Genomic DNA, 6,034 nt, shown 5'->3' with positions numbered 1-6,034 from the left:
GTGTGTGTGTGTGTGTGTGTGTGTGTGTGTGTGTGTGTATGAGTGAGAGAGACATGACATGACTCACCCAGTCACCTCAATCCCTAACCCTTAATGTCAGCTCAGTGATTCATGTCCCCTCCCATGATGCTACCCTAACTCTAACCCTAACCCACGATGCCACACAACAAAGCTGATTCTCCCTACATAGACGATCTGGTTCTATAAACAAATTATACACTGCACATATCTGACTTTGCGGCCCCCAAGAGCTAGAACGCTGGTAGGAGCAGTAGGCCTCAGTATGGATGGGATCCTGAAGACGTAGAGGTGTAAATGGTAACAGCTATACTAGAAATACTGTTGTGTGTGTCTGTCATTCTTTCAGTGTATTTGGGAACATTCCCCATGTCAGACACATTTAGTTTCCTCCACACGTTCTCTCCATCCTCTCAGAAACCTGTGTTCCCGCCATCCTCGCTTCACCTTCTCAGCAAACAGAAAAACATTAACCAAAAACAGGGTATGCAAACATAAGCCCAAAACAGTACAGTGCATGAGGGTACTTTTATAAACACACAAATCCCTAAAAAGGGTGCCTAGGAGGACAGAGTGCAGTCCTTGTCATTCAGTAGCCTGATATGTCTTCCAATATAAAGCCTGCCTCAGGTGTCTGCTGTGAGGCAATGTGAGGACTAGCTCCCTGCTGTGGCCTTTTAGGAACGCTCATCTCATCTGCAGGTTTCACACACACACACACACACACACACACACACACACACACACACACACACACACAGAGGGCCGAGCACGCCCCCATCCACATCGACGGGGCTGTAGTGGAGCGGGTTGAGAGCTTCAAGTTCCTCGCTGTCCACATCACTAAGGAATTAACATGTTCCACACACACCAACACAGTTGAGAAGAAGCCGGCACAACAACGCTCCCGAGTGGCGCAGCGGTATAAGGCACTGCATCTCAGTGCTAGAGGCATCACTACAGACCTGGTTTGATTCCAGGCTGTATCACAAACGGCCGTGATTGGGAGTCCCATAGCACGGCGTACATTTGGCCCAGAGTTGTCCGGGTTAGGGCTTGGCCTGGGTAGGCAGTCATTGTAAATAAGAATTTGTTCTTAACCGACTTGCCTAGTTAAATAAAGGTTCAATAAAAAAAAAAACGCCTCTTCCCCCTCATGAAGGTCCTCAGATCCTCCAAAAGTTATACAGCTGCAGCACTGAGAGCATCTTGACTGACTGCATCACCGCTTGGTATGGCAACTGCTTGGCATCCAACCGCAAGGCGCTACAGAGGGTAGTGCGCACTGCCCAGTACATCACTGGGGCCAAGCTTCCTGCCGTCCAGGACCTCCATACCAGGCGGTGTCAGAGGAAGGCCCAAAACATTTTCAGAAATTCCAGCCACCAAAGTCCTAGACAGTTCTCTCTGATACAGCACGGCAAAGCAGTATCGATGCTCCAAGTCTGGAACCAACGGGACCTTATACAACTTCTACCCCCAAGCCATAAATCTACTAAATAGTTAACCAATAGCTACCCAGACTATCTGCATTGACCCTTTTTGCACTAACTCTTGAATCATCACATACGCTGCTGCTACGGTTTATTATCTATCCTGTTGCCTAGTCACTTTATCCCTAACTACAGTTGAAGTCGGAAGTTTACATACACTTAGGTTGGAGTCATTAAAACTTGTTTTTCAACCACTCCACAAATTTCTTGTTAACAAACAATAGTTTTGGCAAGTCGGTTAGGACATCTAATTTGTGCATGACACAAGTAATTTTTCCAACAATTGTTTACAGACAGATTATTTCACTTATAAATCACTGTATTACAATTCCAGTGGGTCAGAAGTTTACATACACTATGTTGACCGTGCCTTTAAGCAGCTTGGAAAATTCCAGAAAATTACGTCATGGCTTTAGAAGCTTCTGATAGGCTAATTGACATAATTTGAGTCAATTGGAGGTGTACCTGTGGATGTATTTCAAGGCCTACCTTCAAACTTAGTGCCTCTTTCCTTGATATCATGGGAAAATCAAAAATCAGCCAAGAACTCAGGAAAAAAAATTGTAGACCTCCACAAGTCTGGTTCATCCTTAGGAGCAATTTACAAACGGCTGAAGGTTCCACATTCATCTGTACAAACAATAGTACGCAAGTATAAACACCCTGGAACCACGCAGCCGTCATACCACTCAGGAAGGAGACGCGTTCTGTCTCCTAGAGAGGAACGTACTTTGGTAAGAGAAGTGCAAATCAATCCCAGAACAGCAGCAAAGGATGTGGTGAAGATGCTGGAGGAAACAAGTACAAAAGTATCTATATCCACAGTAAAAGGAGTCCTATATTGACATAACCTGAAAGGCCGCTCAGCAAGGAAGAAGCCACTGCTCCAAAACCGCCATAACAAAGCCAGACTACGGTTTGCAACTGCACATGGGGACAAAGATCGTACTTTTTGGAGAAATGTCCTCTGGTCTGATGAAACAAAAATAGAACTGTTTGGCCATAATGACCATTGATTTGTTTGGAGGAAAAAGGGGGAGGCTTGCAAGCCAAAGAACACCATTCCAACTGTAAAGCACAGGGGTGGCAGCATCATGTTGTGGGGGTGCTTTGCTACAGGAGGGACTGGTGCGCTTCACAAAATAGATGGCGTCATGAGGAAGGAAGATTATGTGGATATATTGAAGCAACATCTCAAGACATCAGTCAGGAAGTTAAAGCTTGGTTGCAAATGGGTCTTCCAAATGGACAATGACCCCAAACATACTTCCAAAGTTGTGGCAAAATGGCTTAAGGACAACAAAGTCAAGGTATTGGAGTGGCCATCCCAAAGCCCTGACCTCAATCCTATAGAAAATTAGTGGGCAGAACTGAAAAAGTGTGTGCGAGCAAGGAGGCCTACAAACCTGACTCAGTTACACCAGCTCTGTCAGGAGGAATGGGCCAAAATTCACCCAACTTATTGTGGGAAGCTTGTGGAAGGCTACCCAAAACGTTTGACCCAACTTAAACAATTTAAAGGCAATGCTACCAAATACTAAGACAGGGAATTTTTACCAGGATTAAATGTCAGGAATTGTGAAAACTGAGTTTAAATGTATTTGGCTAAGGTGTATGTAAACTTCCAACTTCAACTGTATATGTACAGTACCAGTCAAAAGTTTGGACAAACCTACTCATTCAAGGGTTTTTCTTTAGTTTTACTATTTTCTACATTGTTGAATAAATATATGAAATAACACATGGAATCATGTGGTAACCAAAAAAGTGTTAAACAAATCAAAATATATTTTAGATTTTAGATTCTTCAAAGTAGCCACCCTTTGCCTTGATGATAGCTTTCACACTCTTGGCGTTCTCTCAACATGATTCATGAGGTAGTCACCTGGAATGCATTTCATTAACAGGTGTACCTTGTTAAAAGTTAATTTGTGCATTTTCTTTCCTTCTTAATGCGTTTGAGCCAATCAGTTGTGTTGTGACATGGTAGGGGTGGTATACAGAAAATAGCCCTATTTAGTAAAAGACCAAGTCCATATTATGGCAAGAACAGCTCAAATATGCAAAGAGAAACGACAGTCCGTCATTACTTTAAGACATGAAGGACAGTCAATCTGGAAAATTTTAAAAACGTTGAAAGTTTCTTCAAGTGCAGTCGCAAAAACCATCAAGCGCTATGATGAAACTGGCTCTCATGAGGACCACCAGAGGAAAGGAAGACCCAGAGTTACCTCTGCTGCAGAGGATAAGTTCATTAGAATTACCAGCCTCAGATTGCCACCCAAATAAATGCTTCACAGTGTTCAAGTAACAGACACATCTCAACATCAACTGTTTTGTCTGATGAGTCCAAATTTCAGATTCTTGGTTTCAACTGCAGTGTCTTTGTGAGAGAAGGTGGACGGATGATCTGCGCATATGTGGTTCCCACCGTGAAGCATGGCGGTGGTGGTATGATGGTGCTTTGCTCGTGACACTGTCAGTGATTCATTTAGAATTCAAAGCACACTCAACAGGACAATGACCCAACACACCTCCAGGCTGTGTAAGGGCTATTTGACCAAGAAGGAGAGTGATGTAGTGCTGCATCAGATGACCTGGCCTCCACAATCACACAACCTCAATCCAATTGAGATTTGGGATGAGTTGGACCGCAGAGTGAAGGAAAAGCAGCCAACAATTGCACAGCATATGTGGGAACTCCTTCAGGACTGTTGGAAAAGCATTCCAGTAGAACCTGGTTGAGAGAATGCCAAGAGTGTGCAAAGCTGTCATCAAGGCAAAGGGTGGCTACTTTGAAGAATCAAAAATCAATTTAGATTTGTTTAACACTTTTTTGGTTATTACATGATTCCATATGTGTTATTTCATAGTTTTGAAGTCTTCACTTCTATTGTACAATGTAGAAAATAGTACAAATAAAGAAAAACCCTTGGATGAGTAGGTGTGTCCAAACTTTTGACTGGTACTGTACATATCTACCTCAATTACCTCGTACCTCTGCATATCAACTCGGTACTGGTACCTTGTGTATATAGCCAAGGTGTTGTTAACAATTGTGTATTTCTTCCTTGTGTTATTATTTTACTCTCTGCATTGTAGGCAAGAGCCGGAAGTAAGCATTTCATTGTTCATCTACACCTGTTGTTTTCGAAGCATGTGACAAATAACATTTTACTTGATGACACACAGGGAGTGGAGCGATGCTGCACTCTGCTGGATCATAAACGTAGAGGCAGTTGATATGTGTTATGAAAATTCAAATCTATGAAACTTTTTAACCAACATTTCAACAGACGCAACAGTGTATGCAACATAATAAACTCAAAACCTGATTCAGTAAAGAATAAATACACTTGTGACTTGTTTAATAAGGACATTCATTTTCTGATGCAAAATGTTCTGCTATGCTGTGCCCTACTGAACACACTCTGTATTGGTTTTACAGTGCATTCGGAAAGTATATTCAGACCCCTTGACTTTTTCCACATTTTGTTAGGTTACATCCTTATTCTAAAATTGATTAAAAAAATTCTAATAATTGTCATCAATCTACACACAATACCCTATATTGACAAAGGAAAACCAGATTTTTAGATCTTTTTGCAAATTTATAAAACTTAAAAACTCATATCACATTTACATAAGTATTCATACCCTTTACTCAGTACTTTGTTAAAGCACCTTTGGCAGCGATTACAGCCTCGAGTCTTCTTGGGTATGACGCTACAAGCTTGGCAGACCTGTATTTGGGGAGTTTCTCCCATTCTTCTCTGCAGATCCTCTCAAGCTCTGTCAGGTTGTGTGGGGAGCATCACCGCCCAGCTATTTGATTGGGTTCAATACCAGGCTCTGGCTGGACCGCTCAAGGACATTCAGACTTGTTCCGAAGCCACTCATATGTTCTCTTGACTGTGTGCTTAGGGTCGTTGTCCTGTTGGAAGGTGAACCTTCGCCCCAGTCCGAAGTCCTGAACGCTCTGGAGCAGGTTTTCGTCAAGGATCTCTCTGTACTTTGCTCCGTTCATCATTCCCTCGATCCTGACTCGTCTCCCAGTCCCTGCCGCTGAAAAACATCCCCACAGCATGATGCTGCCACCACCATGCTTCACCGTAGGGATGGTGCCAGGTTTCCTCCAGACATGATGCTTGGCATTCAGGCCAAAGAGTTTCATCTTGGTTTCATCAGACCAGAGAATCTTGTTTCTCATGGTCTGAGAGTCCTTTTGGTGTAGGGAAGTAGGGGTTAGTAAGCATGACTCCCAGCTGACCTTGATGCAGTGAGCTCTTTCTATGGTTGGCCAGCACTGCAGAAGGTGGGGCCAGTGGGCCTTCTTCAGATAATAGTTGATCAGCTCCAATGTTGGAACAAGTTCCGCCTCCATCACACCTTCCACCGTCTCTATGGCAACAACAAACAATGTCTCCCTCCACACACTTTGGCATCCTATAAAAGACAAACATACAAACGCACGCACATCAATAGAGTTATTTGAGAATATTTAAGACATTTTACTGGCTAAC

The sequence above is a fragment of the Salmo salar genome, chromosome ssa25, assembly GCF_905237065.1.
Source record: "Salmo salar chromosome ssa25, Ssal_v3.1, whole genome shotgun sequence".
NCBI lineage: Eukaryota > Metazoa > Chordata > Actinopteri > Salmoniformes > Salmonidae > Salmo > Salmo salar.
This window is presented reverse-complemented; position numbering follows the sequence as displayed.